The sequence below is a fragment of the Chrysemys picta genome, chromosome 23 (genome assembly GCF_011386835.1).
Source record: "Chrysemys picta bellii isolate R12L10 chromosome 23, ASM1138683v2, whole genome shotgun sequence".
NCBI classification, from domain to species: Eukaryota; Metazoa; Chordata; order Testudines; family Emydidae; genus Chrysemys; species Chrysemys picta.
In genome coordinates, this window is record NC_088813.1 from 6121855 (window position 1) to 6136127 (window position 14273).

Sequence of the window (14273 nt, forward strand, 5' to 3'; positions counted from 1 at the left end):
CCCAGGTCAGCCTAGCCTGGATGTGAGCAGCCACACAGCAAAGCCCTGCCTGTGTGACTGAGTCCTCACTGGTGCTCCGCTCCGCCATGGGTGTTTCTAGGGCTTCTGGGAGCACATCCCATGGTTCTGCAATAAGTTGAGCCGCTCTATGATTATTTCCCGATGAATTGTCTGTCCTTGTGGGCACACGAGAAATTGTAGGAAGGCACTGGAGGACTATCAGCACTTGAGAGATTTAGCATGTGTCTTTGGATTACCAGCCCGAGTGAAAGCAGCTGATAGCACCACTCAATTCCGGTGAAAGGGTTTTGTGTGTGGACAGAAGGAGGGTTTGGGGCAAACCCAAGGAAGGGCCCAAATTAACTCTGCAATGAAGACATAACCTGAGTCCATCCCACTGTCTCTCAACAATGCTACAACTGGGATTAGGGCCCTGGTGTGGAATACTCTGTGGCCTTGATCTGGAAGAAGGAGCTAAAATACAGCCAATCACATAAAAATACCCTTTTCAATATTCTTGTTTATGTTGCGGGAGTTGCCTAGTCGTGGCATCCCCATTGAACGATCACACATTTATCAGCTGTGGGAACCACGGGCCCAAGAATGGCTTGATATTGCACTGACACTATCGTGCAAGGCCCTTTACAAGGGAAGAACAAAAAGACGGGCCCTGCTGCCCACCTTGGCCTGAATTTAGCCCACATGTGGTGATCTTGTAGCACATTGCTATAAAGCTCTCATGGGATAAGAGGGAAGGTTCTCTCACGGATTGTTAACTGGTTAAAAGATAGGAAACAAAGGATAGGAATAAATGGTCAGTTTTCAGAATGGAGAGAGGTAAATAGTGGTGTCCCCCAGGGGTCTGTACCGGGACCAGTGCTGTTCAATATATTCATAAATGATCTGGGAAAAGGGGTAACCAGTGAGGTGGCAAAATTTGCAGGTGATGCAAAACTGTTCAAGATAGTTAAGTCCAAAGCAGACTGTGAAGAGCTACAGAGGGATCTCACAAAACTGGGTGACTGGGCAACAAAATGGCAGATGAGATTCAATGTTGATAAATGCAAAGTATTGCACACTGGAAAATATAATTCCAGCTATACATATAAAATGATGGGGTCTAAATTAGCTGTTACCACTCAAGAAAGAGTCATTGTGGATAGTTCTCTGAAAACATCCACTCAATGTGCAGCTGCAGTCAAAAAAGTGAACAGAATGTTGGGAATCATTAAGAAAGGGATAAATAATAAGACAGAAAATATCATATTACCTCTATATAAATCTATGGTACACCCACATCTTGAATACTGCATGCAGATCTGCTCACCCCATCTTAAAAAAGATATATTGGAATTAGAAAAGGTACAGAAAAGGGCAACAAAAATGATTAGGGGTATTAGTCTCTTCCATATGAGGAGAGATTAATGAGACTGGGACTTTTCGGCTTGGAAAAGAGACGACTAAGGGGGGATATGGTTATAAAATCATGACTGGTGTGGAGAAAGTAAATAAGGAAGTGTTATTTACTCCTCATAACACAAGATCTAGAGGTCACCAAATGAAATTAATAGGCAGCAGGTTTAAAACAAACAAAAGGAAGTATTTCTCAACACAACACACAGTCAACCTGTGGAACTCTTCACCAAAGGATGTTGTGAAGACCAAGACTATAACAGGGTTCAAAAAAGAACTAGATAAATTCATGGAGGATAGGTCCATCAATGTCTATTAGTCAAGATGTGGAGGGATGGTGTCCCTAGCCTCTGTTTGCCAGAGGTTGGGAATGGGCGACGGGATAGATCACCTGATGATTCCTGTTCTGTTCATTCCCTCTGGGGACCTGGCATTGGCTGCTGTCGGAAGACAGGATACTGGGCTAGACGGACCTTTGGTCAAACTTTTGGAGAACACCTACTAAGGCGGGTGTGACCCAGTATGGCTGTTCTTATGTTCTTACGACACCCATTAGACAGAGTTTTTGGAGAGAGCTGACAGTTGTGTTCACACAGCATGGAACGGCTTGAGAGGAGCTGTTGTGTAGCTCACTGGCTGGCGTAATTCCTTTATGAAGGAATAAAGACAAGTGCAAAGTACTTCACTTAGGAAGGAAAAACCAAATGCACAACTACAAAATGGGGAATAACTGGCTAGATGGTTGCACAGCTGAAAAGGATCTGGGGCTAATAGCGGATCACAAATTGAATATGAGTCAATAATGTGATGCTGCTGTGAAAAAAGCTAATATAATTTGGGGGTGTATTAACAAGGAGGTCTATGTAACACACAGAAGGTAATTGTCCCACTCCACTCGGCACTGGTGAGGCCTCAGATGGGGTACTGTGCCCAATTCGGGGCACTATCCTTTAGGAAAGATGTGGAGAAATTGGAGAGTCCAGAAGACAGCAACAAAAATGATAAAAGGTTTAGAAAAGATGACTTATAGGCTATGAGGAAGGGTTAAAAAAAAACGGGCATGTTTAATCTTGAGAAATGAAGACTGAGGAGGACTTGATAACAGTCTTCAAATATGTTAAGGGCTGTTATAAAGAGGACAATGATCAATTGTTCTCCATGTGCACTGAAGGTAGGACAAGAAGTAATGGGCTTAAGCTGCAGCAAGGGAGATTTAGGTTAGATATTATTAGGCAAAGCTTTTGATTTATTAAGGTAGTCAAGCTCTGAAACAAGCTTCCAAGTGGGGTTGTGGTTTCCCCATCATTGGAAGTTTTAAATAACAGATTGGACAAACCCCTGTCAGGGCTGGTCTCAGTTCACTTGGTCCTTCCTCAGCATAGGGGGCTGGACTTAATGAGTTCTTGAGGTCCCCACATTTCTATCAATCTGTGCTTCATGATTTTAATGCTGTGGTGGTTCCGTTGTAATATTCATTGTGTGTTAGCGCCTAGAGCCTCATGTGGGCATCTTTTTATTATTATTATTTCTCTTGAAATAAACCAATAAATAAACAAGAACTGGAACTTGTATATCCAGTTCTACGGGAGAGCCTGCTCTGTATCCAAAGCTGGTATCAAACCCATTTTGAAAGCTTGATTTTCAAAGCACCTCAGATGTCCCTTCCCAAATGTCTGATAGATAAGGGCCAAATTTACAGTTTCATAATCAGCCGATTTCATATTGTTTCACTGCAGGCTTCTTCTTCCTCCCCTTCTTCATAACAGGCAATACCTGTACGCATGGAAGTTCAGTGCCACAGGCTAGTATGGCCATGGTGGAGTGAGAAGTGTCTTATAAACAGCATTTGGGATATTTACATTTCATGGCTCCTTTATGATCAGAGAAGGGGAAAATGGAAAATAGGCAAATAAAACAAAACAAAGCCGTAGTTTTAAGAAGGTGCCTGCCCAACCGGTGCTGTTATATTCTTGGCTTTCATTTATACCAATAGTGTATCAAAGAAAACAAAACCAGATTCTAATGTCTATAGTAAAGGAACAGCCCTTTAGTCTGGATTGGCGGGAGTGTGAGCGAGTGCATTGGGCACAGGACTGTGATTCTAGAGTCTGGAATTCTATTTGTGCCACTGACCTGCTGTGTGACCTCTGGCAAGTCACTTCATCTGTCTGTGCCTCAGTTTCCCCCCTACTTTTTGTCTATTTAGCAAACTCTGTATACGTACAGCACCTAGCCCAAATGGGGCCCTGATCTCAGGTGGGCCTTCTAGCGGCACTGTAATGCAAAGAATAGGTATTAGTAATGTTGCAAAAGCAATTGACTTGGGTATTGTTCTTTTCCACATGACACACTCCAGGTCTATGTAACACGCTTGTGAATGAATATATCACGGTAAGTCTTTTTGAACCAATCTAAATACAGTCCTGTCAAGGTTCATTACAAACCTCCTATTTTTTTTGAAGTGTAGCTTTCTTTTTTCCCCATTATTTTCACCAAAATCTGCTTGACATCTTCTTATCAATCATACTCCTACAAGGAGAAGTGTAACAAACATTTTAAAAACCCTTCCTCCTGCGATTCAAGACAGCTGAGTGTAACATGTTATCCTTAAACATACAGTGGCTATAATTACTAATGGGGAGCTCAACCACCAGCTAATACAGCACTTTGCACCAGGAGATTTCAAAGCACTTTACAAAGAAGGTCAGTATCACGATCCCCACTTTACAGATGGGGAAACTGAGGCACACAGAGAAAAGTGATTTGCGCAAGGGCACTAGCAGATCCGGGTCTAGCACCAAGGTCTCTTGAGTGCCAGTCTAGTGTGCACCCCGCAAGGCCACACTGGCTCCCCTACTTCAGGGGGTGGAGCACAGCAGCTATATAACAGAGCACAGAATGAGAACCGGGAGCATAGGATAATGTATCCAGTTGAAACCACAGAGGGAGTTAAAAGAGCCTGATTGTCAGAGGTGGTGAGGACCCACAGCTCTCAGTTGCGGTCATGGGTAATCAGCACTTCTGAAAATCAGGGCCTAGGAGAGGCAGAAGAGAGCTCCCAGAGTTGGGATTTGGACCAAACACCAGCACTTATGCTCCTGTTCCTGCAGAAGATTCACGGGCTCTTTAATGGCCACAAGTGGCCCAGACCACAGTCTTACACTCCAGCCAGGGGCTTTTCAGTGCATCGCTAAGCTTCCAAACCATCAAGGGTCACTAATTAGAGCAGACACGTCCCCTAAATCCCATCCAGCATCTCTTCAGCAAACTTACGCTCTGTGTCTCAGTTTCCCCACCTGTAAAATGGGGATAATGCTACTGACCTGCTTTGTAAAACTCCTCGAGAGCTATGGATGAAAAGCCAAGAGCTTGTTGTTGTCATTCGTATTATTTGCTAGGAATCGTTTGGCCCCAAATAGCGCATTCTAACACCCAAAGAAACAGAGCGGGTGGGGAAATTTTCCACATCAGAAAATGTTGTTTCAACAAAACCATTTTTTGTGTGTGCAAAATTGTATCAATTTCAACAACATTTGTTTATAAAAATAATTGGAAATAAAGGATGAATTTTGTTACTCTTAAACCTCAACATTTTTCACGGGGTGGAAAATCCATTTTCTGACCAGCTCTACAGAAAGTCTCCCATTGATTTCAATTAATGTTGGAGCAGGCTCACAGCGAAGCTATACTGTAGTCACTTTCACAGGCAGATCCTCCGGTGATTTAAATAAGAGTAGTTTCATTGACTTCAATGGAGCTAAGCCAGTTTATCGTCTCTGAGGAACTGGTCCATTAAACCAACACAAGTTATGTTCTCAGAAGTGCATTCCTCTTCCACTTCTTTCCAAAGCGCTGCACTCTTTCCAGCAATAGATTCCTCAGCAGAAAGTTGCAGTCATATTGTGACCTGTTTGAGCCACTCTCTGCCATTTTAGTCTAATTAAGACTTGGGATTTTCACCTCTCACTTAATAGCCAAGCGCAGCTCCAAAAGGCCTTTCACGGCTACGGCTGCAGGAAAGAGGAAAGCTTGTTTGTGTAGCCGGCAGAATGTAATATCAATGCTGTTGCTTATGCTCTGTGTAATTGCCTGCAGTCATGCTGATAGCCATGGCACAGTGAGGAACGCTCACTCTTAGGGGAATGGTTTTTAAAAATGTCTCTCTCACTCAGAGCAAGTCAGCCCACTACAATCCACTGAGCAGGCAGTCTGGCATTGTTGGTGCTTAGACGGGGAATGGATGAATATTCTCCTTCCTCTGAATGCCTCCGCGCAGATGGAACGAGAAGGGTCCCGTTGATGGGCCTTTATAACTGGGCAGCAAACAACCCGCAGCTGGTCAATTGCCCCCCCCCCCCGGGGCAACAAGGGGAAAACTGCAATGAGTCAAAAATCCTCCTACAGCATGTAATGAGTTGCAGTCATGGACCCTGAGCCCCTGCAAATGTCGTCTTAGGCTTGTCTATACTTACGCGCTGGTTCGGCGGCAGGCAATCGAACTTCTGGGTTCGATTTATCGCGTCTTGTCTGGACGCGATAAATTGAACTCAGAAGTGCTCCCCGTCGACTCCGGTAATCCTGCTCACCGCGAGGAGTACGCGGAGTCGACGGCGGAGCCTGCCGGCCGCGTCTGGACCGCGGTAAGTTCGAACTAAGGTACGTCGACTTCAGCTACGTTATTCACGTAGCTGAAGTTGCGTACCTTAGTTCGATTTGGGGGTTTAGTGTAGACCAAGCCTTAGAAGGCGAAGGCAAAACAAGGCTGGTGGCATGGTCAGTGAAAATCTATTGCCCTTAATCTTGAAACAGCTTTCAGGGTTTACAATAACCCGGCTCCCAGCAAGAAACACTAGTCGAGAGGGAGGGAAACTGAGGCACGGGCAAGAGAGGCTTCCAGGGATGGCTTGAATGGCAGAGAGATACAGGGAGGATCAAGCTGCAGAGGAGATGGTGGTGAGACCCTGAGGAGGGACGGGAGGAGGCCAGTGCTAGGTAAGTGGATATAAGCTCCGTACTTAGGACAAGTCTGTGGAGGGTATAGAGCAGTATAGTGCGAGTTCTCCATAGCCATGAATCTTTAGGTGATTCTGTATTTAGGCCCCAGTTCTCATGTGGAATAGCCGTGTTACCACACAGGCTGTCTGTAAATCTTGGCTTGGACCCCACGGTCATGGAACGGGCTGAAAACCACATTACACGCTACTCTTCTTCTTCTTGAGAAGCATTTCTATAACCCTGCCATTTACAAACTCGAGACAAGACACATCCCCTGCCCCGAGGAGGTCACAATTTAAATACCGCCAGGCAGACAAGGTCAAACCAGGCCCAGGCCAACAGGGCTGCAGAGGGAGAACGTGGGAATGATGAGTGTTAAGGAGGAAGGGCTGAGGTGTTTTAAGAAGGGCTTTCAAGGAGACAGAAGGGGGTGCGTGTGATGGCTCGGGTTTATTCAGTGTTACAGGCAAAGGGCCTGATTCTCCATTGCCCTGGACCTGTGTGGGCTCAGCACGAGTGTAAAGTGAGTGGAAAACACAGTCGTTCTGATTTACTAGCATTTTGGGCTCACTTTGCACTCATGTAAAAGCTGTTGCACGGAGCAGGGCAGTGAAGAATCGGGCCTATTGGGGAAGCACGTTAGAAAGCACAGAGCCATATTCTGCTGCATTGAGTTTAGCCTCAGCTCTGGGCCACCTTGACACTCCCAGTATTGCCAACTCCAGAGGTTTAGAAGTCATGAATTCAGCCCCTCCTCCCCCAAATCACAAGCTGGACTTACAGAATCATGAGATTTTTTGTAAAATAAGAAAAACGAGTCTCCTTTTCTTTGTCTTTGAGTTTTTCAGCGGTAGGGACATACTCCGATCACATTTGCAAGCTTTTCTCTGCTCCCACAAAGGCTAGAGACTTACTTCTTTTTTGTTTGTTTTTTAAATGGAAGCCGAGATGCTCATGCAAGGTCATGATTCCAAAAAAACACACCAAGAGTTGGCAATATGCTCTCCCCTGATCCTGGGATACTTGCAGGGCAAAATGGGCCCTGCTATAACATAGAGCAGCTACAGAGATGCTCTGAATTACGCTGCCAGTGGCTGCAGGGAGCCGGAGGAGGACTACCCTCTGCCCTGCCTCCTCTCACTCTTGGTGTGCTCCCGCCCGGCCCAAACATGTCCAGGGAGAATCTTCATCTGCCCCTTTGGGGCACTTCTCTGGCTGCTTCACACTGCCTCAGAGCGGGAGCCCAGGATTCATCCCCCCCATCATTCAGGGGGCACGCAAATCATTGTGAGCACATTGCATTTTCAGAGCTGTTTTTATCAGGCTGTTTGTTTTGTTGCAGTCTCCACTGTGGAAAACGAGACCAAAGATCAGTTCCGGGGTTTGTTTTTGAACAAAAAACTCACTGCCGCAGTTCTCGTCCTTTGAAATAAATGACAGTTAGTTTTATAGGGGAATAAGCAAACCCTCCCCCCCATGCTTTGAGCTTGGAAACTGATGGCTTTTGTTTTCTGTGCATGGCTAAGCATGTGTGGCGTGGAGCCCAGCAGCCATGTTGGTCTCAGACCTGCTGCAGTCTGTTACAGAGAATACGCACATGCTGTGCTCTCCAGGAGGCTTCACTTTAGTTCTTTCTTGGTGTGGTTTCCATAATCCTTAAATGAGTCATTTCAGACTGAAAATACCTGTTTTGCTCTATATGTATGGAAGCATGATGCTGTCTGTCGCAACTGCCCCCTGCCTCATAACGAGCTAAATCCAATCTATCTACAGTACTTATCTGATACCCCAACCTGTAGAATCTGGGCATCTTGCCATCTTTCCTGTATTTAGTGCCACAGCACCACGGTATAGGAGAGCAGTGCTACTATTCCTCTTAGAGACTGAGAACTGAAGCACAGTGAGATGTAGTGACTTGCCCAAGATCACACAGGGAGTCTGTGGCAGAGCAAGAACTTGCACCCAGGTCTCCCAAGCTAGTACCCTAACCACTGTGCCATCCTTCCTCTCTTAAGCTGAACCTCCTTACTAAGTGTTTACTCACTCCCTGTTCAGAAAAAATTCCATCCACATGACTTGAGTAAAGCCGTCCGTTAGGAGATGTGGCATTCCCCAAGGCGTGTTTGCTTAAGTACATCACAGATTATTTTTTGTCGTCCTCTCATAGAGGTTGATGCACAGGTTGAGGCTGGATTAGATGGCCCATCGCTCTGAAACACTATTTCACTAGGAGGGTGGTGAAGCACTGGAATGGGTTACCTAGGGAGGTGGTGGAATCTCCTTCCTTAGATGTTTTTAAGGTCAGGCTTGATGAAGCCCTGGCTGGGATGATTTAGTTGGGAATTGGTCCTGTCTTGAGCAGGAGGTTGGACTAGATACCTCCTGAGGTCTCTTCTGACCCTGATATTCTACGGTTCTGTCTTGCAATGGCAATTCTTGGGTTACTGTAGCAGTGCCCTTGTATTCAGAGCCATGCCCAGCCATATTAACTTACAATAAATATTCATTAATAGACCACACAGCCAGCATGATGAAAATCCTCCTCTCTTTGCTTCAACGCTTACAGAATAAAATTGACATGAGCAGATCTGTCCTTGCTTCAGCATGGTCCTGTGGGCAGGGGCTTTCACTCAGCTGGTTCAGTAGCTATGGTGGTGGTGGTCATGGGTCAGAATAATGTCTCTGGTAACATAATGCAGCTCTATTAATGGGCTCCTTAACATCATCTCTAAGTCTCAGAGCCACCCAGATTGGTGGCTGCTTATTTTTAAGTGCCAGTGGAAGTCCAGCCGTTTGACAGCCCTGAAAACTAAAGACGCAGGAGTCCAGAGACCAGGGGCAGTGCAGCTAACACTTAGCCGTGACCCCTAGGGGCGTGGCTGGGGGGAGTTCAGTCTCCATAGCTCATTCAGGGCTTGACTTCTCCACTGTCACTGCTAACCAGGCAATGCATGATGCCCGCTGGGATGGGGTTCTTCAATGATGCAGGCACCACTGTAATGATGCAGGGAGAGTCCCACCGAACTCACTTGACGTGGGCCCCCCGAACAGGCAGCAGATGGCAAAACCTTTCCGTTTCTATGGACCTGGACTGGATTTGAATGAATGATCTAGTAAAGGATCTCTAGCCTATTAGCAATACCTGAGTCATCCAGTCTCTGGGGCAGTGACTCCATCAGCCCTGCCTGCTCTAGAACAAATTAAACAAGGTGGTACATTATACAATAGCTTATTCTTGCCACTGTTGCATCCATGGGATTGTGGGCAGCTGTGGGCACTGAAATGGCCCTCTGTGTAAATTAGAGCAGCCCCAAGGGTGCTCTTGTTTCTGGCAGCTTCCTGTAAGATGCCTCTGAGCAGCTCCATAGAGTGGTGCAGCCCAGAATCTCCAAAGAGGTGGGTGCTATGGAGACTCGGACTCCTGCGCCAACATGCTGGCTCTGCCCTTGGCATGCCCCCTTGTTTTGGGTGTCGCAATGGGACCAGCACAGGGCTGCTTAATGGCAGTCCTACACTGTGCTTGAGTGGGGGGAGGGTGGCACTTGCAGCATAATTCTGGCTTCTGTCCCCATCGGGACGGGATAGAGGATTGAATCTCTCCCAATATGTGTCTTGTCTTCTCAGAAATGAGTGGGGGGGAGGGAAACAGGTTATATGTGGCCTGGCACAAGCACATACAAACAGCGCTACATTTGCAGTGCAGACAGGGCTTAAAGGTGGCCCTTTTCAAACAGACAAGTAAAACGGGGGCAGGAAAAGAAATGGGGTAGGACAGACTCACAAAACCACGCCATGGATGGCTGAATTAAAATCATGGAAATGTAGGCCTGGAAGGGACCTTGAGTGAAGTCATCTAGTCCAGTCCCCTCCCGAGGCAGGACTAAGTAAACCTAAACCATCCCTGACAGGTGTTTGTCTGGCCTGTTCTTAAAAACTTCCAAGGTCAAGATTCCATAGCTTCCCTGGAGAACCTACTCCTGTGCTCTACTAGCTTGAGAATGAGAAAGTTTTTGTTAATATTTAACCTAAATCTCCCTAGCTGCAAATTAAGCCGGTTCCTTCTTGCCCTAGCCTCGGTGGAAGTGGAGAACAATTGATCGCTGTCCTCTTTATAAGAACCTGCTATGTCCCCTCTCAGCCTTCTCGTCTCTAGAGTAACTGTGCCCAATTGTTGCCTCATAGGTCATGCTTTCCGGACCTCTTGTAGAAGTAGGGCTGGGTGTGAGACGGTGGCCTGGAATTCGGAGCAGACTGGAGTATTTCAGGGGAGCGGCACAAAGCAGAGATGGTAATCACCATCAGTGGCCATGTGCAGCAATAGATACTTCAGATAGATAAATAGCCCTTTAAGTGGGACAGATCAACGGCATTTGAGATTCCTGTTATGTGTCTTCAAGTGCTCGGTCAAGGTTAGTTGGTTAACGACAGCGCAACCGTTACACAAATGTGAATGCTTCCTGGGCAGCTGAGACATGAACCCGGCCCACGCCCCCAGTAGCATCTCTCTTTTTCATTTGTTTCTCCTGCCACGGGACCATAGAGCCTTGACAAGCTGCCTTGATTAATCGCATGAGCTCCCTGGCTCTCATCTGGGGCTAACTGACAGAAAGTGAAGCATGACAGTGAATAATGGCAGGACCTTTGAAAATCCATGAGAAATTAAATAAACGCAGCAGTATTTGTTCCATTCCCCTCCCCCCCTTTAATGACATTTCAGGCTGTGCCGCTGCATTCCCCACCTCATAAAACAGGACCCAACACTTCTGAGAGCAACAACCTTAGAACTGCCATTGACAGGCGCGTACGATCCCTGAGCTGGGTGGTACGAATTCAATGGAGGGATGGTCAGAGTATGGTAGAGTGAAAAGGTAAAACTAACCTGAAGTGTGGTTGTATGTGCAGCACCTAGCACCCTGTGGTGCTACCAGGAACAAATAATAAATAGTATCAGCAGAGTGGTCTAGAAGGAGGACTCTGGATTAGGAGACCTGGGTGCTATTCCCAGCTTTGACACTGCATTCCTGTGGAACCTAGGTGGAGCCTGCAGCAACCAGGGCCGGGTTCAATATTTAGGGGTTTCTTTCCATCGATACAACACAGAACCGGTCAATCCCCCACCCAGTAACCTGGGAAAATTACACACCACCACTGGGCACCTCTGCGAGGCAATACTTCCCCACTCGCAAGCACAGAGTCCGAGTGTAGAAAAGAAACTTTTAATAAAAGGAGGGAAGTAACTCGGCGTTAATTTGGGAGAACACCACAAACAAGGTTCATAAACGTCAACCGTGAGTAAAAGACCCACCCCCAAGTAGATTGGGCAGTGTCCTTTTCCCCTCAGGTTCTTAAGTCCAGCCACCAAAAGTCCCTTTAACACGCCCATCCCTTCTTTGCACCCATTCACAGTTGCTGTCCTTGGTCAGTGCAGACCAAGAGTTCAGAGGTGCATCTACAGAGTTCACCTCCCACCCTGGGTGAGGGATAAAGAGGCATCTTACTCGCTCCGCTGGCCGTTCACTGCCCACTTGCTTACCGCTCTCACAGCACCTTTCTGCTGCTGGCCGCTCTTCGTGCCTCTTCGCCACTGCCCTGCTGGTCACTCGTTCGCCAGCTGATTCTCAGTCACCTTCTGCCTGTCTGCTATGACCTCTGCACATCAGTCTTCTAGTGATTTTTAGCTCTTTTGCCGGCTGGGCAGAAACATTGCCCCATCCCAAGTGATTTCCGCTTTCAGTGATTTTCGCTCTTAGCAGGTAGGGTAGAAACACACAGTTCTACCACAACTGGTTTCAGCTCTGATTGAGCAATTAAAATAAAAAGAGGCTCCCAATAAAGCCTATTTAGCTCTATTCTTTGAACAATATAGAAAAATAGGTTAGTCCAGTCTAGAGAGGATTGCAGGGGGTGGGTGCAGCCTTCTGATCAGGGCACCAAAACTCCTGTCCTCACCCCTCTTACTTTCACAAGGCTGTGACATTCGAGCCCCTGCTTAATGAGGTTCTTTCAACTGACGGTGCCCCCCATCATTTGGGACAGGTTAAGCACAGACCTGCTTTCCTGTATTCCTACAATAATTACAACATTAGTAACCATAATTCAGTTCTAAGGTCATTTGTAGCCAACACCAGCCAAAGTTGATCCTTTGACACAGCTGTAAGTGATGAATATGTAAACAGAGCAGGAGCAAACTGTATTTATATAAACACACCCATAGTGTCTTCCCCTCCCAACCAGCTGTCAGAGAAACGTTCATTCAGACCCTGCTTACATCCTCCCCCCCCAGCCAAGAATTTGTCGTTCTGGAAAATTACACTTCAGATTATACCAACTACGTGAGTTCTCCTCAAAAGGTCTGAGGAAACTCACTGTGGCTGCCACAAGCCAATGAGCTAACTAACCACTTCCTTACTAACCACTTCAGGTGCATCGTAAGTTAGCCTGTTTCCTGGCCTTATAACACGCCTATTGAGAGTGGGCATGGCAGGGGCAGTGGGGACTTCTTCTGGTGCTAGGGATGGTGAAGGTTCCCTTGGGGTTCCCCCCTCTACAGGCACAGGCCCCTGCATTTCTTGCTCCAGTACTGGGATGTCCAAGGCATCAGGGACACCTTCCACTTGTATGTCCCCTCTGTCCACCAACCTAGGGGTGTCATCACAGGCCTGTTTCTCTTCCAGGAGGTCTGGGAATGTTGGTGGGACAAGCTCATCATCCCAGGATGGTCTCATCATTGCCGGGAGCATTGCCAGCAACAGGTCTGAATGCTTCTGCCCGGGGATTTAGAGCTGAAGAAGTGGAGCTCTCCCCGTATGCAGTTGATGGAGTCTGGAATCTGATCTCCATTCTAGGATACTCTATGGTGGTGTTGTCCTTTTCAGGCTCACTCTCAGATGTGCTAGATACGGGTGGATTAGCCCCACAGGGCCCACTGCGTGTGCTTGGTGGTGGATTTGGTCCAGCACCCCTTTTTCACCCAGGTCCCATGTTATGGTTCATTCCATAAGGGGCGCCTACTAATTCCTCCACAGGCAGTAGGAGGTTTCTATATACTGTTTTTATTTGCCCCGACCCCGTCTCAGGTTTAATCTTGTAGACTGGCAGATCTTCCAGTTTTTCCACCACCAGGTAAGGTATTGCACCACGGAACCCTGGATGTGTGCGTTGTTCTGTATTTAGTCTGGCCTAGTGGATAGAGCAGCAGACGAACTCACGCTGTCTGGATTCTATTCCTGGCTGTATACTAGGGTGACATTGGACATATCGCATCACTGCCCCGTGCCTCAGTTTCCCCATTTGTGAAATAGGAGTAGTGAGGGTGAGCTCCTTTGTAAAGCACTTGGAGCTCTACTGAGGAAAAGCAAGAGATACCATTCACTTGCTAACTGTCATGCTTGTCGCTACAGCAACACGCGTCCCCTTCAGGCGGTGGTGCTAGGGAGGCTGCCATCATTTCAATCAGCTTTCTGGACTGTGTAAGTCACACCGGGGCCATTTCAGCCCCTAAGCAGCCTAGAATTGGGACATGCAAGGGTGTCCTTAAAGACAACTTCTCCCCAGTTCCTGTTCCCTGAGAAGTGCTGTACAGAACACTGAAGAATCAAGGGCCCTGCCCCATGAACATTATAACATAAGGGCCGGTCCTGACGAGTGCCTGAGGCCCACTAGGAAGCAATGAGCATCCTGAACTCTCACAGGCTCCTACTGGAGAAGGGAGACATGAGAGCAGAGATGTAGCCGGTGGTCGTGCAGGCCCCTGAAGTTAGGACTGGAGTGGAGAACTCCCATGTCTCGTCCCCAGCTATGACTTTTTGGGTGACCTTGACAAGTCACGTCATTGCTTTGTGCCTCGGTCTCCCCACCTAAAAAAC